Source organism: Myotis lucifugus, unplaced genomic scaffold (genome assembly GCF_000147115.1).
Source record: "Myotis lucifugus unplaced genomic scaffold, Myoluc2.0 scaffold_14, whole genome shotgun sequence".
NCBI lineage: Eukaryota > Metazoa > Chordata > Mammalia > Chiroptera > Vespertilionidae > Myotis > Myotis lucifugus.
Window position 1 is genome coordinate 7800313 of NW_005871062.1, and position 25707 is coordinate 7826019.

The following is a 25707-nucleotide window of genomic DNA, read 5'->3' on the forward strand; positions in this document are numbered from 1 at the left end:
ATCCCCTTGGGGGGGCGGGGCCTGCCTGGGCAAGGGTCCTGGGGCAGTTTGCAGGCCGGCAAGGCCCCCATCGGGGTGAAGGAGTCCCCACTGGGGGGGTGGCCAGCCTGGGCGAGGGGCTGAGGGCCGTTTGCAGGCTTGCCACACCCCCTTCAGGGTGGGAGTCCCTGCTGGGGGGCGTGACCAGCCTGGGTGAGGGGCTGAGGACAGTTTGCAGGCTGGCCACACCACCATTGGGGCCCCGCCCCCCAAGGGGATCCCCACCCTGATTAGAACCCCCTTCAGGGCAGACCAGCTGGCCCCCAACTGTGCACCAGGCCTCTGTCTATACTAATAAAAGCATAATATGCTAATTAGATTGGGAGACCTTCTGGACGTTCTTCCAGACAAAGCCATGGTGGTGGGGCCGAGGCAGAGGTGATTAGGGGCTGAGGGCTGTTTTTAGGCTTGCCACATCCCCTTCAGGGTGGGGGTCTCTGCTGGGGGGCGTGGCTAGCCTGAGCGAGGGGCTGATGGCCCTTTGCAGGCAGGCCACACCCCCATTGGGGTGAGGGTCCCCACTGGGGGGCATGGCCAGCCTAGGCGAGGGGCTGAGGGCTGTTTGGGGGTGGTTTGCAGGCTGGCCAAGCCCCCAGCTTTGTCCAGATGGACGTCTGAAAGGTCTCCAGAAGGTCTCCTGGTCTAATCAGCATATTACTCTTTTATTAGTATAGATAGATAGTTTGAGGGTTGTTTTTCCCTCTCTGTCTATAAACTTTTCCTCAGTTTTTGTCACAATGACATGCTTTGGTAGAAGCCCATGTTGTTTAGTTCTCAGAATATTTCTTGTATTATTTCTTACTAGAGGCCTGGTGCACAAAATTCATGCACGGGGGTTGGAGGGATCCCTCAGCCCGGCCTGCAATGACGCAAGCATTCCGCCAGGGCTATGATGCAAACATTCCCTCCCCCTGCTGGCCACTCTGTGCCTGCTGCCCAGAGGCCCTCCGTGGCTGGGGTGGAACGCTTGCCTCGTCACCACGGTAATGAAGCAAGCATTCCGCCAGGTCGCTCACGCTGCCTGCTCTCAGCAGCCACCCCCCCTGGGACTGGGGGACTCTGGCAGGGCTGAGAGGACTGGGCACCACCATCTTGTGGCTATGGGTGCTGCCATCTTTGTGACAGAGTGATGGTTAATTTGCATATTACCCTTTTATTAGATAGAATAATTCTTGCCCTCTGTAGTCTCTATTTCCTTTTTCTGTAAGTCCTACTTCTCAGATGTTCAACTTTTTAGAATAATTGTTTCTTATTTTTCATATCATTGCCTTTTCATGTTTGACTTTCTGCAAAATTTTTTCAACTTTATATTCTAAATCCTCTGACTGATTCCTTTATTTCTGCTATCATACTTTTAATTTCCAAGAGTTCTATCTTATTCTCTGCATCTTCTTTAAAAATATGAAGAATTTGCCCTGGCCAGTTTGGCTCAGTGGATGGGGCATCGGCCTGTGGACTCAAGGGTCCCAGGTTCGATTCCTATCAAGGGTATGTACCTTAGTTGCGGGCACATACCCAGTGGGCAGTGTGCAGGAGGCGGCTGATTGATGTTTCTCTCTCATCGATGTTTCTAGCTCTCTATCCCTCTCCCTTCCTCTCTATAAAAAATCAATAAAATATATTTTTAAAAAAATATGAAGAATTCTGAATTCCAATACTTATCAGGTCCCAAAAATTCCTGACAAATGATTGTGAACCTATATTAATACTTTTCTAAAAGTCCAGCATTTGAAACTATGCTTATATATAAAAAAAAAAGTTTGTTTTACCTGGTAACTAAAATTTCTTTTAAAGCTCTTTTTAAGTAGAACAAACTCAATTTTTAGACATAAGATCAGGCATAGCAGGAAAGCTGAGATGGGTATGTGTGAGATGACATTTTAAAACAAGAGGCAGGCATTTTCTCTGCAGTCTTTATTGTATTAACTAGAGGCCCGGTGCACAAAAATTTGTGCACTCGGGGGGGTCCCTCAGCCTGGCCTGTGCCCTCTCACAGTCTGGGACCCCTCAGGGGATGACCACCTGCTGGTTTAGGCCCTCTCCCCAAGGGATTGGGCCTAAGCCGGCAGTCAGACATCCCTCTGGCAGCCTGGGAGCCCTCGGGGGATGTCCACTTACCAGTGGGGAGCAAGCCTAAGCTGCAGTCGGACATCCTTAGCGCTGCTGAGGAGGCGGGAGAGGCTCCCACCACCACTGCTGTACTGGCAGCTGTCAGCCTGGCTTGTGGCTGAGCAGAGCTCCCCCTGTGGGAGCACACTGACCACCAGGGGGCAGCTCCTGCATTGAGCGTCTGCCCCCTGGTGGTCAGTGTGTGTCATAGTGACCAGTCATTCCCAGTGGTTCTGCTGTTAGGATCAATTTGCATATTACCCTTTTATTATATAGGAGTGCCTGGCCAGCCTGGGTGAGTGGCTGATGGCTGTTTGCAGGCTGGCCTCAGCCCCTTCAGGGTGGGGGTCCCCCCTGGGGTGCCTGGCCATCCTGGGTGAGGGGCTGAGGGCCATTTGCAGGCTGGTCACAGCCTCTTCAGGGTGGGGGGTCCTGCTGGGGTGCCTGGCCAGTCTGAGTGAGGGGCTGAGGGCCGTTTTCAGGCTGGCTAAGCACCCCAGCGGGGACCCTCACCCCATGAGGGTGTGGCCAGCATGGGTGAGGGGCTGATGGCTGTCTGCAGGCTGGCCACAACCCCCAGCCACCCAAGCTCCCAGTGGAGGCAGGCTGGAAGCAGGTATGTGGGATTTATTTGTCTTCTATAATTGAAACTTTGTTGCCATGAGCGGAGGCCACAGCCGGCTCAGGGCAGGTGGGAAGCTTGGCTTCCTCCATCGCCCGGGCAACCAAGCCTCCTGCTTGCTCCAGCTCCGTGGCTGCCGGCCACCATCTTGGTTGGGTTAATTTGCATATAGTCGCTCTGATTGGCTGGTGGGCGTGGCTTAGGGTGTAGCAAAGGTACGGTCAATTAGCATCTTTGTCTTTTATTAGTGTAGATGTGATATCTTCTCTTGTCTCTATGACACTAGTAATTATATTTTTTGTGAAGTTTTCTTCTGCACCCTACATTGTCTCTATTTATCATGAGGTGGGGTTTTTTTGTGTGTTTTTTTTTATGTTTTTGTTGTTGTAGTTTGTCTCTTTTGGCTTCTGTCCTTTGTGTTTCAAACTTTCTCAAATATCTGGTGATCCTTAGTGGTCTTTTTAATTTAAAAGTGACACACTAAAAAGCTGACCAGAAGCTCTGTGTGCATGGGCAGGACTGCTGGACTGGTGGATCTTAAAAGAAAGAGATTGAAAGTAATCTGTCCATTTTATTTAAAGAACCCTAAGTAGCAATATCTATAGGCTTTTTCTCTTGGGCTAGTTTACAGAGAGACTCCTCTCATCTCATAACTAGGGAAAAGGGAGTATAACCCTAGCTTGCCAGTACTGTGGGAGGGGTGATCTCACTGTACAGTATGCAGAGTTTTATTCACTCCCTCTGTTTTAGAATTGCATCTCATGCATGCCTGTCTCAGTTTGGCCTGCTGTGCCTGATCTTAATCAGGTCTGAAAACTGAGTTTGTTCCTGGAAAGTTCCTTAAAAGAACTTTTAGTTACCAGGAAAAAAGAAACTTTTATTTTTAAAGGCATAGTTTCAAATGCCAGACATTTAGAAAAGTTTTAACACAGGTTCACAATTACTTATCAGGAATCTCTGGGACCTAATAAGCACTGGAATTCAGAATTCTTCATATTTTAGAAAAGTAATATGTTGACTGAACCATAGATTACATCACATCTGCAGCAGGGTCAGGGCAGCTCTTCACAGTTATATGGATTAATGTTTCTGCCACAAAACAAATAAATATTTAAACTAAGTAGGTTAAATAAAGGTTTATAAATAGACTCACATCAATCCAGGTCAGGTTTTGCCACCAAATGACTTAAAAATAAAACTTGGTTTTATTTTTGTATTTGGAAATTGCAGAAAAGGGATTGAGTGTGCATTTCCTATGTGCTTCCTACACATTGAGGCCTTTTCACAGGGATTCTGTCACTCTTTGGAGCTGCTTGAGAAAAAGCAGCAATTCAGTCTTGGACTTGTCATCATTGAGATGTCTACTAGACACCTAAGGAAAGTTGTTGAATAGGTGAGTGAATATATGAGTGTGGTGTTCAGGAAAAAGGTCTGGGACGGAGCTATAAATTGAGGGCTGTCAGCATGTGGATGGCAGGAGATCACCAGGGAGTGAGGAGACAGAGAAGAGGCCAAGTCCAAGGGCTGATCCCCGGGGTGTTCCAAAATGAACAAATGAAGATGAGCCAACAAAAGAGAAGACAGTTTTTGAAGGGGGGGTGGAATAATCAACTATATAAAATGCTGCTCATAAATGAAAATTTGGACTGAGATTTGACCATTGGATATGACAATATGGAGGTCACTGGTGAACCCTACAGGTGTAGTTTTTGTAAAGTAATAAAGGCAAAACAGTGATTAGATGGGGTTAACATAATGGGAGAAGAGGAACTGCAGGGAGCAGGCACAGATGACTCAAGAAGCAGAGAAATGAAGCAGTGGCTGGAAAAGTCGATGAAATCAAGGAAGATATGCCTGTGCCTATGTATGTGAGTGGGAGAAACAGCAGCCACAGATGGAGGGGTGGAGGGAAGGGAGAAAGAAAGACAGAGAAAGGAATGGTCCAGTAGAGAAACCTTGGAAAGAGAAGGGAGAATTGCTGGAGTCATGTCCTTCCTTAAAGGAACAGGATGCCGCACAAGTGGGAAGACAGTGGTCTTATACAGGAACAGAAACAATTCATCATCCAGCATAACAGGCAGAAAGTAGAATACTGTACAGGGCATAGATTTGGTAGTGGAAGGTATGAAGGTTTTCTTCTGCCATTATTTCCTCACGTGAGTAGGAAATAAGGTTCTCAACTGAGAGTACCTCCTTGTGTGGAGAGGAGATGTTAAGGGTTTGAAGAGAGAAAGGTGTGAAACAGTCATCTAGATTAGAGAGAATGCAGTGGTTCTCAATCAAGGCTGTCCTTGGAGTAACTGTAGAACTTTAAAAAAAAGATAGTGATGCCCAGGTATACACCACAGGCTATGATTTCATTCATTTTGAGTGGAATTAGCGCACCAGTACTTTTTATAATCTCCCCCAGGTAATGCTAATAGAAGCCAGAGTTGAGACCCACTGGAAATAAGACAAGATGACCTAATAACACCCAGGTCCATTCCAGGGCTATGGTCATGAATTAGAATGGGGCAGGGCAGGTTGATGGTGTGCCTTTCTGCAGTCACATTCAGCCGTGTGGAGCAGGCATGGTGTGCAGAGAGAGAGCTGGATTTAACAGGGGTTAAATGAAATGCCTGTAAAGCATATGACATGCCTGGACATGGTAAGAGTTCAGTGAACAAAATCTGCTGTTTATTTTTATTACCAGCTAAGTGACATACACATACACTTGTAGCAAATGTAATTGTTTTTATCTCATTCAAATGATTCATCCAATTTGTGTATATCATAGAGTTTTGAAGTCATTTGCAAGTAACTAAAATCACAAATGTATATCCTTGAATATCAAGGAGTCTCCTCTGGAGAGTGTGTGTGTGTGTATGTGTGTGTGTGTGTGTGTGTGTGCATGTGTGTTTTACATTGAGCATTGCATGTGGGGTCACTGGAATTCACAGGCCACCCCTCCTGCTCACCCTTCCCCATGTCCCAATTTGATAACAACATTGTACAAAGCACACTCCAGTCCACACCACTTGAAGCCTGCATTTTAGGGGTTCTACATCTGCAATTCCTGTCTAGTAATCTGTTCTACTCTCTCTGGGAAGGTCCACCTTTGATCCTAGCCCTGAGTCTGGAGAGAGCTCTGTGATGTTAAGTGCCATCTCATCAGCCTCTCTCCAACTCAAGCCTGGCTATGTCCATGTCCACCCAACTGATTGATGGAGAAAGTCTGCAGACTCTATCCTGAGCCAAACTGGGTGAGCTCCAATGCCAGCAGAGGGCATAAGCTCTGTGGGCTCACCTGCTGGGGAAGCCCCTACTGTCAGCTCCTGCCTCCTCCCACAACGGGTGGATCTAATGTCAAATCCTTGTGTGAACCTCCTTCTGTCTGGTCCTGCTGATCTCCCCACCTCCCACCCTAACTGCCTACAAACCCCTCCTGTGGAGGTCTCACCTCTTCTCCGACCCCACCCTGCCCCTGCCTCTTGCTCCAGCAGCAATGTGTGCAGCTCCCTTGCATCTGTGCCCCAATCACACATGCTCATCTCTTCTCCTAGATGGAGGCCCCTCCAGGAAGAGACTGGACCTGTGTATCTCCATATCCACAGTGCCTAGCAGAGTGTCTGGCTCATTGGGTGACCAATAACTGAGAATAACCATCGACAAGTGCTATAACATTAAAATTACTGCCACTTATTAAAAATCACTAACTACATGCCGGCACTGGGTTAAGCACTAGCTAGCACTCACACAATGCTATGGGGTAGGAATGATCCACACAGATTACAGATGAGAAACCAAGGGTCAGATTAGTTCCCAAGTTCACCCAGCTGACAAGTGCCACATCCAAAATTAAACCCAAGTCTATTGGTGGCAAAGCATATGGTTTTTTTTCCCAATGTGACAAGGGCTCTCTAAGAAAATTACCCCTGAAGATGGTGATGGTAAAGGCAGAGTTGCCCCCCAGCCCTCCCACTGGGAGTCACTTGAACTGTCTGGGAGACAAGGGTAGAACTCTCCAAGAGTGGAAGCATTTCCGGGGGAGAGGGGGGTGCCTTTCTTCCATCTCCTCCATACCCATTCTTTCCTTTCCTCCAAATTTACAGGCTAGAACAAGATGTTTATTGTGTAGAGCAAAAAAGGAACCAGCACAAGCCCTCTAGCAAGAAGCATCTTCTGGGGATTTCTTACTAATGCTGTCAAGAACCACCCCCAGCTCAGGCCCTGGGCCAGCCTCCTCCCAACACTGTACAATTGACAAAGGCAATCCCTGCAGTCTGCTTAGATGAATGATGATTCAGCCTAACTGCCTTTGCAGAGCTCCCCCACTGCCTTCCTCCCTCTCTCACCTGGGATATACTCCCATGACCCTGGCTCCCAATAGGATAAGAAAAACAAGAGCAAGGTCCCAAACCTGACTCCCCACCAGAGCTCAGCTCCATGGATCAGCCCAGAGAACATTCCCTATTGCATCTTGCTATTTGTCTCTCGCTCAAGGTCAGAGGTGACAGGTAGAAGAAGGACTGTCCTGTGGGCCAGGAGGACTCACCAGAGCCCCAGGTGTTCCCCACCATTGGCTCCTGCAGCCCCACCTTACCTAGAGAGCACCACCTCATGGCCAGTGGTGGCTGAGTGCATCCTGGTCTCAGTGGGCAGACAGTGTGGATCGGGAGATCTGAGCTCACTCCACGAGGCCTGCTAAGGGCTGGGCACAGTGCTGGGCCCAGGACCATCAGAGAGCTCAGTCAGTGTTCTAATGATCAGAAGGCCATCGTCTGACACAGCTACTCTCATACAACATAGTGAGTGCAGTACAAGAGATAAAGGTCTTCTCTTTCCTTTGTATGTCATGGAGTCATGGAGTTGAGGGGCTTATCCTGAGCTGAGAATGAGCTATAAGGCCAGTCTAGGCATAGTAGAGAGACCATTGAGACGAGCAAGGAACCAATCACTACAGAAGTAAGAAGTTGGCTCTCTCAAAAACCACTGCCACCACCCCAACACACAATACACACAACAGGACTTTTGGGCCCCCAGCAGCATATGAGGCCCCATCCCAGACCCTAGAACAATCCTGATCCTTCCTGGAGCAAATGTAAATTGCCTCAGGCCACACTAGCTCAGAGCTGAGGTCTGGCTGCTGGCCCACCCCATATGTGGTGTCAGAGCCCAGTGTCACTGAAGCAAAGGCCTACCTTGTCCTCATCAGTACTCCTGGAGAAGAAACACTACTCCAGAGCCCCCTGACACCTTTGTTCCACACACACACACACACACACACACACACACACCATCCCTTTTCTAGACTATGAGCCTCTACCAGATAGACATAGCAGGGCCTGCTCGCCTAGCAGCTCTGAGATTCCTCCCTGTAGCCTGGCATGTCTGGAACACCCTGCTCTGCCCTGTATAACTCACCAAGCTGTTGACAGCCATCCCAACTCAACTCTCTGGCCCAGCCTTTCCCAGCAAGCCAGAAGGCAGGCCGACTGCTTGCCTCCTCCCTCCCTTCTACCTCCCACCATAGCCCCTAGCTCCATGGTTGGCAAACCATGGCTCGCAAGCCACATGCGGCTCTTTGGCCCCTTGAGTGTGGGTCTTCCACAAAATACCACCACACTCAAGGGGCCAAAGAGCCGCATGTGGCTCGCAAGCTGCAGTTTGCCGAGCCGCAAGTTTGCCGACCACTGCCCTAGCTGGTTATCTGAGTCAGGAGAGCACAGTTTCTCGCCTGTTAACCAGTTGTTTGTTGCAAGCCTACAGGGACCCAATCAATGACTGTGGGAGTTTTTACAGACACCTGTGGGCACTTTAACAGATGTTTGTGAGTTCACAGAAGAGCAAGGAGTGCTTCAGCAATAACAAACCCTTCTGTGTAGCTCTTTTATACTTTCTCAACTTTTCACATCTATGATCTAATTTGAACATAAAAACAAATCTGGGGGTAGACAGCCCTACCATTATTATCCCTTTTGGGATAAGGAAATTAGGGTTCAGATCAAGTAACTTGGGGTCACTGGATAGCAGAGTCTGAACCATAATTGAATCTTTTATATTTACCTAAAGATTTACCTATAAAATTTACATGTAAAATATATTTCTATTTCATAGGTCCACATGTATGTAAGTATATAAAATAGATTTATCTATGAAGAATTAACCTATACAGTAGTTTTTTACATTTATTTTTATGTTTATACTTGGTGTTCACAAAGTTGTCTAATTCAGGTGTCCCGTGCACTACAAGTCATAGCACAGAAGAAGAAACATGGGCTTAGGAGTACAGGCAGCTCAGGGGTTCAAATCACAATCTTACCACTGTGTACTTTGGGCAGATAAATCTCTCTTAATTTCCGTTTCTCATCTGTATCATAGGGCTAATAATACCCATTCTATAAGCTGTTGGGCAGCCTAGAGATATCTGTGTGTCATACTTTGGTACCTGTGGGCACTTAATGAACAGTAGCTATTCTTTCATTTATCTCTTGTGCTCCAACCATAACAAATTACTCCCCACTACCCAGACATGCTGCATGCTTTCACTTCTCCGGGCTTTGTGTGTTGATCCAATGCCCTTTCTTCATTCTCAACCTATCAGAACTCTTCTCATCCTCCAACTTTCAGTTCAACTCTATCTCCTTTGTGAAACCTGCCCCATTCTCCTCTGGCCCCAGCACCCAATTGTTCATCTGATTTATAAAATGTTTTGTTCTGCCTACACTTTGGTGTTCACATAACTGACTTGCCAACTTCCCCATTAAAGTTCCACTCAGCTCTTCCCACTCTGAGTATTAGAATTTAACAGTGCATTTTAGAATAGCCTTAGTGGTTTTATTCAAATAAGACCAGCTCATTATTTGTTTAAAAATCAACCAACACACAAAATTATACACAGCTAAATGTCAACTAAGATCCTTCCATTCACAAAAAATAGGTTAATAAATTCTTCCCATGTTACTAAATTTTCACCTGGATAGAAGTGTGAAGGATAGAAGAATGCATGAAAGAAGAATGAACAGCCTAAGTGCCCATCAGCAGATGATTGGATTAAAAAACTGTGGTACATCTACACAATGGAATACTATGCTGCTGTAAAAAAAGAAAGAACTCTTACCATTAGCAACAGCATAGATGGACCTGGAGAGCATTACTCTAAGTGAAATAAGCGAGTCAGAGAAAGATAAATATCACATGATCTCACTCATTTGTGGAATATAATAAACAACATAAACTGATGAACAAAAATAGATCCAGAGACACAGAAGCATCAAACAGAATGTCAAACCTCAGAGAGAAGGCAGGAAAGGGTGGTAGTGAGGGAGGTAAGAGATCAACCAAGGGACTCGTATGCATGCATATAAGCATAATCAATTAACACAGACAGTTGGGGGGTGAGGGCATGTGCTGGGGGGTGGAAGTGGCCAGGGAGAGATCAATGGTGGGAAAAGGAGACATATGTAATACTTTAAAAACGATAAAGAATTTAAATAAATAAATAAATAAATAATTTTTTTTACAAAAGAATGTATAGAATTGCTTTATAAAATAACTATTTTAAAGGTTTTTTATTGATTTTTAGAGAGAGAGAGAAACATTGATATGAGAGGGAAATATCAATCAGCTGCCTCTTGCACTCACCCTAACAGGGATTGAGCCCACAACCCGGGCATCTGCCCTGACTGGGAATCAAACTGGCAACCTTTCAGTGCATAGAATGATGCTCAACCAACTGAGCCACACCGGCGAGGGTTAAAATAGCTATTTTTTTATCTTTAAACTTCATTTTAATTCTACAGGAAAGAAAAATAATGGAAAAGCTGAACTTTTAACACATTTCTCCACCAAAAGATAATACTTCCTTAGGATCCTTCTAAGTTAAAATAATAATAATAGTATTGAAAGGTTGCAGTCATGACTTTAACACCCTATTTAGTATGAGAGGGAAAGTTAGCACTTATGTGTTCTCCCACTTCCTCCCCAGCTCTCCATTTCTGTTACATTCTTTTTACTTTATCATATTCTATTTCTACTGCCCACCTTGGCTTAGCTTTGCTCTGTTTGAGCAGATGAAGGGCTCACCAAATAACCTTTAACCAAGCCTTCCTAAGTTTGCTTTTGATTAATCTTTTTCATCACAAGTAGGTTTTTCCCAAGAAGGGCTCATATGTGCTATAATCCTGGAGTTCTTGCATATATGAGAATGGCTGGCTGCCTTATCCTTGCAGAGTGACTTAATTAAGTGTAAAAGTCTTCAGTCACACTGCCTTTTCCCTCAGAACTCTAAATATTTCTTCTCCATGTTCTCAAGTTTTTCTTCTGCTGCAGATCAAGTCTGAGGTCACCATTACTTTTTCCTTGTGGCAGAGATGAATTGCTCCCAATATCCATTTGCTCATTTCCCTTTCGGTAATGGAAAAACCCTGAGTTTTAAGAGGGCACAAGGCCACCCAGCTGGAGATGTTTCCCAGCCTCCTTTGCAACCAAGTAGGTCCATGTGACTATGTTTTGGTCAATGGAACGTAAGCAAAAGTGGCCTGTGTTTCCACAGATGCCCCAGTTACCCTTCTGAGGGATCATCCTTGTACCACCTTTAAATCTCTGATTTTCTCTGATGAATTTCTTTTCTCAGCATATACTGCAATTTTCTTCAAGCCTTCCTCTCTGTTAGTAATTTACTTTTCAGTTGATTCTACTCTGTTCCTTTATTAACTTTTTCTCTAAAGAGGTTGTTTGTATCATCAATTTTTCCCTTAGCTGTGTAATTGCCCTTTTTATTTCATTCTGTAGTTTCATCATCTTGTCTTTGTGTTCTCAATTGATTAGTTTTCAATAAACCTTATTTTGAATGAATGGATACCCTTACTACCGCTCCCACACAAGAGCCAACTCCAATGCAGAAATTATCCTGGGGGATGGGGAGAATGAGCCAGAGGCATCCCATTTATCATTGGGTGAGACAGAATAACTTTACTCATTGTCAGGCCTTCCTTCTTTTGATCCTACTCATCCTTAAAAGACAGCTCAAGTCCCACCTGCTCCAGACTCTTCCAACCCACACTGATTGCTTCCTCTCCAGTCCCTAAAGGGCTTATCTGAACTAAGGGATTTACAGGTGATGCCTGGGCTACTAAATGAACCTGGAACTTTTAAGAAAGTGGATAAACCTTCTCCCTCTCCCATCACTCATGGTTAGGCACATAAAGGCTTGGGGTTTTCTTTCTTTCTTTCTTTCTTTTAAGATTTCTGGATTACTGGTTTTCTAAATGAAAAGGAGTGTAAACGCTAGAACCAAGACTCAGAAGAGGCTTCAACACCAGACCCACTCATTCCAATTTAACTGTAAGTTGGAAAACACTATGAGCCAGGTGGAAGAAAGAGGATTCAGCATGAGTATTACCCTTGATAGATTAATAGAGAGGGAACAAGCACCTTAGCCAGCAAACCAAACCTTCCCAACCTGCCTCTGCAGGCACTGCTGGGGCGCTGAGCAAGCAAGCATATATTCAAGTCCATGCACCTCAACTCACCCACTCAACTCACTGTCTGAATGAACAAATCTCCGAGCCTCCCTCAGCCTTTGTTTCCTCATCTATTAAATGGAGATGATAATAGTGTATGCCACATAGAGAGGTTATGAAAATTATATTAGATAATGTATGCAATGGTTCCAGCCTCATCCCTCACCTCTTCTTTCCTTGTGTATTTCTCTCCAGGAACATCAGCCTTTAGTGATCCCCCCACACATACGACAAGCCATTCTTCACCGCACATCTTTGCTCCTGCACCCACTTCTCCTTCAAAGCCCTTTGCCCAGAAGCTAACAGCTACTGCTCTCTAAGACCCAACTTAGGTATCACCTCCTCCAGAAAGCTTTCCCAAACTCTTTGTACCTTCTTCCCAATCTCTACATACACCCCAATCATAATTTAACACACTATATTATAATTAATATCTGTATGTTCACCTTCAACTAAGCTCTTAAAGGAACAGAGCTGTAAGAATATTTGGGTCTATGTCCTAAAAATGAGCATTGTGCTACAGCGCACACTCTACATTAGTTGAATAAATAAACAAAGGAAGGACTCTGAGAAGAGAGGAAGCGGATGAGAGAGGAAATTTAACTGCCACTAACTCTCAAGGCCCCGCTAGACACACTGAGTATGTGTGTGCATATCTACAATGTATGTGTTTATGTAATCATTCCCAATGCCTAGCACATAATAGGCATTTGATAAATATTTGATAAACAAAGTGTTATTAAATAAACTTTACAAAAGAAGAAACTGTTTAAGAGCCTAGGAGCACAGCTGCAAGATAAACCCTTAACGATGTTGATGTTGAGTTCCATTGACAAGCCAAAAGCATTTAAAGGTAGCTGAGCAGTGATACCCACGAATCTGTGGCCATGCTCACTACCAGTGTTTATTCCCAGTCATAACCAAATAATGAGGACAAGTGGGTGTCAGAGTTTTAAAGGCAAGCAAAAAAGAAAGAAAGAAAGAAAGAAAGAAAGAAAGGAAGGAAGGAAGGAAGGAAGGAAGGAAGGAAGGAAGGAAGGAAGGAAGGAAGGAAGGAAGGAAGGAAGGAAGGAAAGGAGGGGAGGGGCAAACCAAGCTTGATGCAAATAACCCTTACCAAAAAGGGAAATGAGCAAATATATGCTGGATTCAAATGTCCTGCTATTCCTGTGACTGACTGTCCATTGAGTTCTTTCCATTCATATGTTCTTAGTGGAATGATAGAAAGTTTCCATAGTCCCTATAAGAATTCAGCCAAGCCCCCAATGAAACTCAAGGACAAAGCTCTTCTCAGACACAAAGGAGTGAGTACTATTAGCCGTGAGAAAACCTATATAACATGATACATGAAAGAACCACACCCAATACCAGCTTCACTCCTTAGCAACAGTGAATCTTCAGGTGGTCCTCTAAATTTGCATCCATATCCTGGTTTCCTTAGCACAGTGCTGAGACGTCACTCAGCTTTAATTAAGACATCACACTTCTCCGAAACTTAATTTTCTCAACTGCAAATGGAGCTATGACATCAGTTCACCAAATATTGCCGTGGGGACTGGATGAGAGGACACACACAGTGCCTCCTCAGGCCCAGGCACACATGCCATGTTTCCCTCACCAAGATTTGGTCCAAGAGGCTCTTCCTCATCCGCAGAAAAACAAGGGACAAGCATTCAACATGGTGGGTGCTATCAGCTCCAGCTCAGAGATCCTCCCAGAGGCTGTAAAGGGTAGAGAAATCCTAAAATTAAAGCTGAGTGGTGTCTCAGCACTGTGCTAGGGAAACCAGGAGATGGATGCAAATTTAGAAAGACTGTAATGAGAAAAAAAAATGTGCAATTATCCTCCTGGGACATGTAGTTCTTTGCTGGTTGCCAGATTTCCTGGTCATCTAAAGTGTATGTGATATATTTATTCCTGTGGAAATAATTTATGAATATAGAGTCAAGAAGAGTTGAAGCCAAGGACAGACAGGGGAGGCTTGCCAAGACCCAGGGGAAACAATGTTTGAGCCTCCTTTGAAGGTTTCCATTTTGTTTCACCCTTCCACAGCACATGAAAGCACTCCGGTTACATGGTACATAACTTGTCCCACCCACTCAGGCTGATTTTTGCATCTTTCTGCTTCTTCCCCTATAGAGAGTCCTAGACTCTCAAAGTTGGAAGGGGCATTTTAGGTCAACCTTTCTGCAAAGAGGAATCCTCTGAGAGCAAAGACATTCACTTGCAACTTTGGTTGGAGACACCCATGACAGGAAGCCCTTTGCCTTGTGACATAGCTTGTTCCATGGTTGGACAGTTCAGCTGAGCAAGTTCTCCCTTATCTGCCATTCTGCAATTTCTCCCACACCCTGGACTGGTTCTCCCCTCCACAGCAGCCACTCTGCTGTGACTCGAATCCTTCTTCCACATGAAGAAGGTGCCTCTTATTTTATCTCCTGCAGGCCAGAAACTCCCAGTTTCCACATTTATTCCACCTCCAATATGGTGTCTGAAATCTCAGCTTCTAAATAGCTCATTTTGGGGGTGCTTCATTTTATCATGATCTGTATGGGACCCCGGGAAATATAACGCTCCAGATGGGTATGCACCACCTGACAGAGTAGAGCAGAACTGGCACAGTCCCTTCTCCAGAGCCTGGGATCAAATACTCCTGTTCTTGGCTTCTCTCTCCTCCCTCACTCAGGTTCCAGTCCTCCCAGTAGGTCCCCAGTGACCCTGAGAACAGAAACAAATTTGGAAGTGCCAGAGACAGTGGAAAGTGGAGGAAGCGATGACGCAGCTCAATTTCTTGCCCTGGCAGCCAAGGGCACCCAACCAGGCAGCCTGTCTCCAAAAATAGTCTTCCATCCAAACAGTCAGCCTCTTAGTAACTTCCTGGGAGCCCTTTATTCTGGCTTTCCAGGGTGTGGTCCTCAGTGTGCATGCACCCATTCTCTTGCCACCCTTTCCAGAGCTTGATAGACTGACTTCATTTAGCCACTGACACAACCATTGTTCTCTATGGCCAAGGTCTAAGTACACTTAGAAATATATTTTTATGAAAATAGACTCATGTCCATCAACAGAAGACTGGTGAAGCAAACACATCCATAATATAGAATGTGAAAAAAAATAATACGTATACACTGATATGGAAATACCTCTGATAAAGTGAAAAGGGCAAGTTTGTAACGTGGCAGTCATAATGCAATCCATTTTCTGAGTTTTTAAAATGTATCTGCTCATAACCATGAATACAACATAAATGTTTGCCAAAGGGGCTAAAGGGCCTACAACTAACAGCAGTCACTTCAGAGAGAAGTGGGATGGGGGGATAGGGGGGGGATGGAGGCAAAAGGTGAGGGAGTGATTTTTTACCCTATTTGAAGATTCTGAAAGCAAACAGATTTCATTTATTATGTGTGTGAAGAAGCTCCCTGACCTAGATCTTTCGCCCTTTGCCTTTTGATGATCTCAGAGCTGGAAAGGCCTAAAGAGCTGAGAGTTGAGTCCCAGGGTGGCATGCCCAAGGTGACATGCATCCTGCCCAAGGCCATACAGCCAGCAAGCGACAGCAGGACAACACAAGTCACATTGCAGGCCCTCACGTAATGAGAGTCCTGGTGGATTAAAGAGAGGGCTGTGATTTCATTACTAAATCAAAGCAACATTTTTCTGTTAGTTGAGTCAAAAAATCCTACTTGGGTGCAACAGTGAGTTAGGAGAGACCAAGACTCATCCAAATTAGAATGGGCAAGGGGAGCCTGTCTCTTTCCATGGATGAAAAGCACAGTTGACAGGGCCCTACCTTCTCTGGGCTTCCTTGCCCTCAGCCATAAATCAGAGGTAAGGGGCAGAGTGAGAGGAGATGAGAGAGATTTGAAAACCTGGGGTGCTTGGCATGCTAGGCACTCATCTGAGCCATGACACATCTTCGGATGGAGAGACCGGTGGCAACACTACCCGAATGCATCCTGGTGAGGAGGGGCCATCAGTCTGTGAGCTCAGTTTCATGTGGACAGTCTGCTTCTGAGGGAGAGGAGGCTGGTTCCATGTCCAATTCATGCCCAACTAATGCGGAGCTGCTGGGCTGTCACATGGATTACTTCATTTCATCCTCACCAAATTTTTATAAATGTGCTCAAAGAAGTTCAGAAGTCACTTGCCAAAAGCCTACAACTGGAGTGGAGCCCTTTTGCAAATCAGGTCTCCTGACTAAATTCAGTGCTCCCTCTACCCTGTCTCTTTGGGACACGGGATCAGGCAGGAAAACTCACTTGAGCAGTAAAACTTAAGAAGATCTCAGGTTGGGCCCAGCTAGTGTTGCTCTGTGGCTCTGTACTTGAGCATCGACCTATAGACCAGGAGGTTGCTGTTCGATTCCAGGTCAGGGCACATACCTGGGTTTCAGACTCAATACCCAGTTAGGAGATCCCCAGCAGGAGGCAGCCACTCAATGATATTCTCTCTCTCTCTCTCTCTCTCTCTCTCTCTCTCTCTGAAATCAATAAAAATATGTTTTTATGGGAGCAGAGACAGGCTCCAGAAGCAGTACAATACCTCAAATATACATCATGAGACTCAATGAAATATTTATGTCTGAGCTGTTATCACAATGTGCTTCAAAGTAATCTGGGTGGAGTATAGTTTTATAGATCTGTCGTGAGTTTTGGTAATTCTTGAAGATAAGTGATTGTACATAGGGATTCATTACACCATTTTGTATGTTTGAAATTTTCCATAATAAGACTTTGTAAATAATGTATCATGTGAGTGATCATTTCTCCCAATTTGTCACCTGATAGGAGGTTCCATTTTAATTAACTTTCTGCCTGGTATTGTGGTAAGAAAAATATTAGGACCAAAAGTTTCTGCCACTTGTGAAAATCCCAATTATTACAATTTACTGAGTGCTTCCTGTATATCTGCCACTATCCTGGACTCTTCAGCTATAATTTTATTTAAACCTTACAATGGCCCAGTGAGGCAAGGGGGTGAGCTTAAGTACCTTGCCCATGTCTACACCGGGGATCATTTATTAAATTCTAAATTACTTGTGCTCTTAATTTCTACTGTTCCCACAAGATACGTATAACACTTAGGTACTTTGGGACTTTATATGTAATTGGAGCTAAGCCTATAAGTTTTTTTAAATGATAATACCCTTTAAAGTGTGTCTCAGTAATTCTAACTTTAGGATTCTATCCTTTGGAAATTATCTGATTATTCACAAACATGTTAATCTCAGAGTCGATTACAATCGAGAAAAAATAACAGGTGTTTGACTACCCAGTAGTGGCCCTCCTCCAGGAAGTCTTCCTTCCCGCTGCTCCAGGGGTGGGAGCTGCCCTCCGCTGGGTCCACAGCATCCTCAACTAGTAGTCTCTTGTTACCCTGACCCTCCATCATACTCTGAGCTTCTAAAAGCTGTGCTGTCTTTATGCACCTTTGGTTTAGAGTGGGCATTTGAATATGTGAGGAATGAATTAATAAATGACCCTAGAGTTGTTTAACACATACAGAAACTGAAAAGTGGGGTGCTGAAGTAAGTTTTTAGAGGTCACAAAGGCAGGACTAAGCCCAAGGCCATATGCAGAGCCCTTCCCCCTCCACCTTAGACTCAAGACTGCTTCTAAAATAAAAATGGCTGGCTTGTGTTTGCCAAATGAACAAATAATCCTATATAATAAAAACCTAATATGCTAAGTGTCCAACTGTTCGACTGTTCGACCATTCGCTATGATGTGCACTGACCACTTGGGGGCAGACATTTCAACCTATAGGTTAGCTTGCTGCTGGGGTCTGGCCAATTGGGACTGGGTGAGATGGGCCGGACACACCCTGAAGCCCTCCCGTTGTCCCTCCCCGGCCCTGATTGTGTACCCGTGGAGTCCCTCAGCCTGGCCTGTGCCCTCTCACAATCCAGGACCCCTCAGGGGATGTCAGAGAACCAAAAGATCCACGCAGGCCAGGCCAATGGACCTCACCTGTGCACAAATCCGTGCCCGGGGCCTCTAGTCCAATTTAAAAATGGGCAGAAGACCTGATCAGACACTTCTCCCAGAAAGACATACAAATGGCCAACAAATGTATGAAAAGATGCTCAACCTCACTAGCTATTAGGGAAATGCAAATCAAAACTGCAATGAGATACTACTTCACCTGTTAAATGGCTATTATCAACAAGACAAGTAATAACAAGTGTTGGAGAGGTTGTGAAGATAAACGAACCCTCATTCGCTGCTGGTGGGAATGTTAACTAGTACAGCCACTATGGAAAACAGTATGGGAGGGTCTTCAAGAAATTAAGAATAGAATTACCATATGACCCAGCAACCCCTCTTCTAGGTATCTACTCAAAAATTTGAAAAGATTTATTCACGAAGATATATGCACCCCTATGTTCATTGAAGCATTATTCATAGTGGCCAAGACATGAAAACAAAATGTCCTTCAATAGATGATTAGATAAAGAAGATGTGCTACCCACATACAATAGAATACTACTCAGCCACAAGGAAAGATGAAATACTTCCACCTGACCTTGGAGATGAATGAAAGGCACAGCTTTAATGCAGATGTAAACTCTGATGTACATATGAAAAGGTTAAGCAAGAAAAGCAAGAGATAAGAGATAACAGTACATCCAATGTGCTCTCAACCATTTAGAGAAAAGCAAATCCATAAAAAGAAGACCAGAAGGAAAATTGCCAAATGTTAACAGTCATTGTCTGTAAATAATAGTATTTTTTTCTGTTTCTGTATACTTTTTTCCTACTTTTCCAAATTGTCCTCAATGGACATGCTTTGTTCTTATAATCAGAATGATAAACAAAATCTAAATCACCAAACTAATTCTGAAGGCTAACCTGACCCTTCAAGTAATGATTTAGAAGAGAAGATGTGGATAAGTAATTGTATATGGGGATTCATTAAATACCCCAGTATTTAGTGTGAAACTATGTTACTGTTACATATAATCCCATGAAAAGTACATCCACCCATCCACCAGATTCAGTATTTTATGTGAAACTATGTTACTGTTACATATAATTCCATGAAAAGTACATCCACCCATCCACCAGACTCAGTATTTTATGTGAAACTATGCTACTGTTACATATAAACCCGTGAAAAGTACCTCTACCAGACTCAGAACACATGTAGCATACATGCAGACAAGCAAGAAAAATGCTCCCCGCCCCCAATTCAGTTCTTATTGAACAAATCACTGACATCAGGTCTGAGAGAAAACTCAGGACTCTAATGTTCCAGAAGATTACTATGAATTTCATTAATGATTTATTGCTGTCATTTTTTAATGCTACCACATCCTCACATTTGTAAAAAGCCACATTCTCTTTGAAGCCTTCCTTCTTCCATGCTCTCATTTTACCACCTGCTCTTGTTTGACTCATGAAGAAAAAGGAACACCCCCCCCCCCACACACACACACACACACACACACAGCCCAGGTCAATATTGAGATAAATGAGATCTACTTTCTGAAGGCAATTTCTAAGGGATGACCAAAATGTGTTCTGAGCAAGGGTGGTGGGGTAGAGAATGGGTCATGTTCTTTATAACTCCAGGCTGAGCACAGGACACCCCCACCCAACCCACCTGCTTGTCAGTAAATATGAAGTGAATGAATGGAATGACTAGGTCTCACTCACTTGGGCCTGAAAGTTCTGGTTTTGTTTTTGATTTGTTTTTTACTAAGTTTTTTTTACCTTAGAGTCACACGCACTTCACAACTACCCAAAGCCCACTTAACAGTTTGGCAAACATTCATACCTCTTTGTGACGAGGTAGGATCTCCTTGAGCACCCGGCTTACCCTCCGGGGCTATTTTGCCTATCATTCTCTGCCACTTAAAAAGATGGGGAGCACCCAAGCCTGCCAAGAGGTCTGAAGAGTCCTAAACATGAGTCCCATGACTTAATACTCCCAACAACCACAGGAGGTACATGCATGTTCTTTCCCTCACAATTTACAATGTGGATGCAGCCTGCTGGTTTTCAAGGCACTTGGGGGAGAAGGGATGACTCAAACCTGCTCCTCAGACTCTAAGGCCTGAGCATCTTCCACTTCACTGAACCTGGGCAGAAGGTACCCCCAGTGCACAAAGAAGGAAACTAGGGCCCAAGTTGTTCAGTAGCACAGGGCTAAGTGGGGTCTCTCTCCTCTGAGTGTTTGCTGCCTTTTGGTTTATGATTATACTCAAAGCAGCTCCCTACTGGGAACAAGGAGTCTGTGGGAGCCCAGAGCAAGAGTAAAGTGAACCATTTAGTAAACACTAAAGAAAACTGATCCCCAATGATAACCTCACCAGATCTACCATTGGGATCTATGGCTTTGTTTAATAACCAAAGCCTATTCGAATCCTTAAGGAATTCATTATCTGACTTAAAGGTAGTTGTTATAACAACCACCATAACTTTGACTTTACTGTGCCATACCAACAAAAACTCCTTTGATGCAACAGTTTCCTTTACGCAAAGAGAGGCACTAGCCCAGGCCAGGTGGCTCAGTTGGTTGGCGCATCGTCCCATACACCAAAAACCTGCAGGTTCCATTCCCAGTCAGGGCACAACCTAGGTTGTGGGTTTGATCCCCCTTGGGGGGGGGGGGGGGGGGTGTACAAACAATTGATGTTTCTCTCGTCTCTCTCTCTATTCCTCTCTCTCTCTCTCTAAAATAGATAAACACATCCTCAGGTAAGGATTTTAAAAAAGAGTCAGTAAAAGCAGACACCTTGCTGAGTGTCTTTAGGCAAGTAATTCCTCCTCTCTGGGCCTCAATTTTTCTATCTAAAAAATAAAAGGGTCTGATCAGATGATTCCTGAAATTCCTTATGTCCAGTGGAATCACCATAAAAATGAGACACACCCTGGAAACCCTAAGAAAATAAATAAATGTAGCCAGGCAATAACAGGGACAGGGCAAAACAGCACGTTAGCTTTAGGGAAACCCAGACTCCAAGTTTTTTGGGTTTTCCAACTTCTTCTATGCCAAATACAAAAATAAGCAGCTACTTACATGGAACTCTCATAAAAATTTTAAATTAAATAACATCAATGACAAAAATGTTTTGTTCTCCCACAAGTGGCTTAGGAGAAGCACGCTAAAAGATACTTTCTACCCGGCCGGGCTGGTGTCAACAGCCCATGCTTATGCCCAAACAAAGGCCTCCTGGCACAGGGATGAGAGGCAAAACATCTAAGTCTCCACAGTTGGCCCTATTCCAATTAGAAGGGAGGGGGCAGCCAGGAGAGAAAAATAACTAAGCTTATGAAAGGCCAGATGAAGAATAAGGAATTACTAAATCTATCCTTTTCTCCAATGAATAAAGAACTCTTGAAAGGGATAATGGAAGGGTGCACCTTTCAATCTGAATTGCTTTCTTTGTTTAACTCTGTTTTGCCTAAAGCCACTGCCTTTTAAGCCAACCACAGAATCCTGGTTTTGCCTTTAGTTGTCAGCCTCGCCTTGTGCAATGCGGGAGTTGGGAGACCCACACTCAAGTCCTGTCTCAGTCCTGATTTCGGTTTCATCTTGGACAAGTGGCTGAACTCAACAGGTCTCCGCTTCCCACTTATAAAATAAGAGGGCTCACTGGATGCTCTCCAGACTCTCAGTGAAAGTGGTGTGGGGCTGAAGGATCCCCAGTTCTCCCCAGAGACAGGTCCACTCCAGCGGCACTGGCCAAGGTGAAGCCACAACCCGATGTCACAGCAAGCACACGGAAGCAGTGGTGCCTACATTCCCACTCCCACAATCTTCAGGGTTTACTCCTGCACCAACACCAACACCAACACCTAAAAGGCCAGTTCATCCTCCCAAACATCTTGCTGCTGCCTGAACAGGTCTGATTAACCAAAATCTGCAAAGCGGAGCTGAGCATATGTAAGCCAAACAAACCAGAGAGGCCTCTCTTCCCGGACCTCGGAATTTCTCTCAAACTCTAATCGAACTGAAAATAATAGCGCCCCCACCTCGTACAGGAGGCCTCGGCTGGCCTTGCTAATAAAAATGCATAACAAGTCAAAAGGGGCCAGTGACACCCGGGCAGGCTAGACACATGGCCCTACAAAGCAAAGCGCAAATGAAACCACGCTGGGCGCTGTTTAAATTGGACCGTTCTTTCCGCAGGCTGCAGAGGTGCTCGCGCCCTCCCACCGGAGCGCAGGGACAACGGTGTACCAGGCACGGTCTTTTTCGGGAGGGGACCCACAGACCCTTAATTCAACCCCATCCCTAAGAAACCTCCGTGAGGTGGAAATGAGGGGTTGTCCGGATCACATCAAGTAAAAACACCACCACCGGGGACAGACTCAGCCTGCAGTCATCTTTTCTTAGCTGCTTCTTGTTTCGTTTTTCCCTTTTAAGTCTGGCAGTTTGTGCTGACGCCCAGGTGGTACCTTTTAAATGTCTTTGTCGACCTCCTCCAGCAAGTGGCGCCCCCAGAGCTGCTCTCTATCCTGGGCTGAGACAATGGCCGGGTTCCGCGGGGCGGCTCCTAAGGGTTGGCAGCCCAGGGTTGGGCGCACGTGCGTTTGTTATGGTGCCCGTGTCCCCACCCCCGCCGGGAAGCTCAGTTTCCTGGTCTTTGAACCGACCAGGCGGGATCCGAAGGAACCCCGCCGCTGCAAGGCGTCCCACCCTTCCTGGCAGACAGTGCGGTGGAGAAAGCAGGGTTCCTGGTGGCCGAGCGCACGTGGGTTTGTTGTGGGTCCCCAGATCACGGAGCGGGGGAGAAACCAGGGCGGCCCCTCTCCCAGGACAAAAACACAGGCACCCCCGGCCCCAAGGTGGCCGGCCCGCAGCGAAGGTGACTGAGGCGGCGCTGGACACCGATTCCTTGCGCCCTGGGCGCGCCTGGCGGCCTCCGCTCCCCTTCCCTCCCTAGCCCCTCTACGCATCGCCCCTACGCATCCCTCCTCCCGGGGGTGGCCCCCGGGCTGAGCTGTGGCCCGCGGCACCCTACTCACTCTGCGTGCTGGCGGCGCGGAGGCTGCGGCTGCTCCGCCGGCGCACACTCCAGCCGGCCGGCAGCTGGCTCTTTGTTAGCGAAGGGCAGTGCCCCAGGCGTCTTCCCCGGCCGGCCCAACCCAGGACTCCCCTCCCCCAGGTGCTCAGGACTCTGTCCAGGGCGGGAGACAGAAAGCCCCAGGCTGGGAGCCCCACGCCGGAGTCCCCGAAGGGAGGAGGGTCTGCAGGGGGGGAGCGGGAGGCGGGGGATGAGGGGTGGAGGGGACTGGGGAGGAAGGGAAGAGGAGCGTGGTGGAGGGGCGGGGAAGCGAACGGTCTCCGTTATGCAAATAATCAGGAAGACTGCGTTTCCCCGCCACAAGGAGCCCCAGACCCATCTGGCCCTCCGGAGGTCGCCAGAGAGCAAAGATTCGGGATTAGGGGTGCCTGGTTAGGGTACCGCGTGATGCTGGGAGCCTGCCTCCTCCAGAGGAGGGCAGGAGGGCAGACCTGAACTAGGGGGAGGGGCAACGCGGCGGGGCTAGGATCCGCAAATGCTGGCTCTACCCCAGGTCCCCAGGGTTGAATCCAGCACTCTCCCTCTTTTCATCCTAATAAACGGGACTATAATCCCGGCTGGGCTACCGACTGACTGCGTGACCCTGCGCAAGTCACTAACTTCTCTACGCCTCGATTTCTTCTTATGTAGAATATGAAGCAACAAAATCTATTTCACAGGGTTAGGCAAGAACATTCCAACCTCCAGCGTCTCACGTACTCGGTGCTCTCCAATGCGGCCGACAGAAAGGAAGGAGTGCGGGGGAAACCCCGCGTACAGTGAGACTTCCACCCCAAGGTATCTGCAGGCCCGTGGGCTACCGGCCTCGGGTAAGGGGGTCGGTCCGGAAGGAAAGGAGCAGTTTCCTTCCCTTCACTGGGGCTGCTAGAGGAAGGCGAGAGGAAATTGCATGCTGAGCCAGCTCGGGCAGAAAGGGTGTGACCACCTGAGGCCATAATCATCTCCCAGATGCCTCTAGAGCGCCCCCTTGACTCCGAGCTTGGAGGGAAGGTGGTGTGGTAGGGGAGGAGGGACGGAAGAGTGGAAGGTAATCTAGGTCCTCTGGACACACGAGGTGGGGTACTCACTCAGCCGGTGCTTGAAGCCCAGGCCCAGAATTCCCTGTCCAAATCAAGGTGGCCACTCCCCACCACCAGTAGCATCCTCATCTCATCCCAATGCCCTCTTCCAAACACTGCTTCCTCCCTCCCCAGATCCCGGACCCCTACAGTTTTCTCTGCTGGCCCCTCCCAGCTGCGGTGGAAACAATGCTCTGTACAAAGAGCTCCAGTTGGACAGGGTGACAAGCAGATTGAATTCAAATCTCTGTGTGTTGGTATGAGTTTCTTAGCCTCTCTGAGCCTCCCTTTCCTCGTCTGTAACATGGAGATATTAATGACAGTGCTGTTTCCAGGATTATGTGAAATCGTCTCTGAAGCACTTAGCTGAGTATCTGGCATACAGAAGGTGCTCCTAACAGTAAAATGTAGGTGTGATTGAGTGGAAGCAAACAAACTCATAGGACTATTCGGGGAGGTTTTAGACTTTATTCTGAAAAAATTGGAAGCTATTAAATTAAAAGATTTTGTGTAGGGGCATGACATGCGTCTTTGTGTTTTATGCTAATTTCTCCAGCAAATGAATGGCAGAAGCAGATACTGCAAGCCTGGGGTGCAAAGACCAACTTGGAAGCTTCCATCGGTGGAGATATAATAGGAGGGATGGCAATGACAGAGGGAATGAAAAAGGGGACACCCAAATAATACCTACGATTTGCAGAGCAAAAGCACTCTGCTGATTATATTGTCTCTCCTCATCATTACATAGGTGGTGGCCTTAGGATAGTTGAAGAAACTGAAGTCACCTCAGAAATGGAAGGGCTGGAATTCGAACCCTCTTCGACATTCATTGAAAGCCTTCATCATTTTCTTCTGTGTCGCTTTTGTGTCAAGAACCAGAAACAGAGAAGTTTTTGTAGAACGTTGTGGAATCCTAACTCCATAGTTGTCTTTACCAGCACTCTGAAGCAAAGAACACTCTTACTGTGGATTCTTGACTTGCAGATTTGAAATGAACACAGATGACATGATAAGTCCAAGAAGTTCCTGGAACTCTGAGGCAGAAGAGCAGGCTGGTAGGAATACTCCCAGCAAGCTTCCGGGATGGGAGCAGCTGTGGGCTACCCCATTTAGGGGCTGCTCCCTCAAGCTTGCTGTCTGGTCAGTTGGGGCTTTTTGACCTATATGAGAGGCAGGAGGCTGAACCATTCACTGGGGGACAGTTCTGTCCTCCCTAGCCTATTTACGAGGCTTCCATACCTGTTGTCTCTGGGGCTCTTACCTTGACAAGTCTTTTTTCCCCTTAAGAAGTACAGACACTATCCCTCTGGACACTATCTCAGCCCCTCACAATCTCAGTCT

General features: G+C 46.2%; 1 protein-coding gene across 9 annotated transcripts in view; it reads right to left on the minus strand.

The window, feature by feature from the left end:
* Nucleotides 1–23527, minus strand: part of ST6GAL1 (ST6 beta-galactoside alpha-2,6-sialyltransferase 1) — a 128448-nt gene extending 104921 nt beyond the window's left edge. For 3 of the 9 annotated variants that reach the window (XR_002828221.1, XR_002828220.1, XM_023750566.1), the window contains exon 1: nt 23250–23525. The gene's annotated coding sequence lies outside the window, so the exon portion shown is untranslated. Of the gene's footprint in view, nt 1–22679; nt 22784–23249 lie in introns of those variants that run through there. The other 6 variants (XM_006084795.3, XM_006084797.3, XM_023750569.1 and 3 more) reach the window with 4 other exon arrangements.
* Between the last annotated feature and the right edge of the window lie 2180 nt (nt 23528–25707).